The sequence below is a fragment of the Salvelinus sp. IW2-2015 genome, unplaced genomic scaffold (assembly GCF_002910315.2).
Source record: "Salvelinus sp. IW2-2015 unplaced genomic scaffold, ASM291031v2 Un_scaffold16481, whole genome shotgun sequence".
NCBI classification, from domain to species: domain Eukaryota; kingdom Metazoa; phylum Chordata; class Actinopteri; order Salmoniformes; family Salmonidae; genus Salvelinus; species Salvelinus sp. IW2-2015.
The window spans coordinates 69,224-69,930 of NW_019957607.1; the positions used below are offsets into that span (position 1 = coordinate 69,224).

The 707-nt window shown below is 56.2% G+C and overlaps 1 pseudogene; it reads left to right on the forward strand.

Annotated features, from left to right (window-relative positions):
• The first annotated feature begins 312 nt into the window (after window positions 1-312).
• Window positions 313-707, forward strand: part of LOC112080773 (keratin, type I cytoskeletal 13-like) — a 3,595-nt pseudogene continuing 3,200 nt past the window's right edge.

Below are 707 nucleotides of genomic sequence, written 5' to 3' on the forward strand. Positions count from 1 at the left end.
TTATGAGAGAGGAATTCCATCTGTTTACAGGGTGTGAACTTTTATATGTTTGTGCAGGCAGACACCATATATAGAGCAAGAAGGGGGAGGGTGGAGTTGCACAGCAATAGTATATTTTCAATATCCACACATAAAGCACATATCTATCTATCCTCCTCCATCTCCTTCTGCATCCTAGTGTCTGCCCGCAGGGTGTCCAAGTGGGTGGAGGAGTCCTGCCCTGCCCGACATGAGGTAATGCTTACCTGTATTCCTCCCTTCTGCCTCTCACACCCATGTCCTCCTCCCACCGTCCCTCATTCTGCCCTGTGCAGCATAAAAAGGGAACAGTGGCTGGGCCGTGCACCACATTCTCTCTCCTCATCCCAGGCAGGCAGACTCCCTCTCAGCAGCCATGTCCTTCTCCAGATCTAGCATGTCCTACAGCAGCAGCGGCGGTGGAGGCGGAGGTGGCACCATGTCCATGAGGTCTGGAGGTGGAGGTGGAATGGGTATGGGCTCCTCCCGCTTCTCCTCGATGGGTGGTGTTGAGGTGGAGGAGGCCGCTCACTGCCATGAGGGCGGCAGTGTGTATGGAGGTGGCAGGAGGCTCTGGCGGTGCGCATCTCTAGCTCCTCGTTCAGGTTCCGGCGGCGGAGGTGGTGGTGTGCGTTTTCAGAACTGGGAGGGGGTCGGCGGCGTGGCGGTTTTTAGTTTTGGCAATGGGG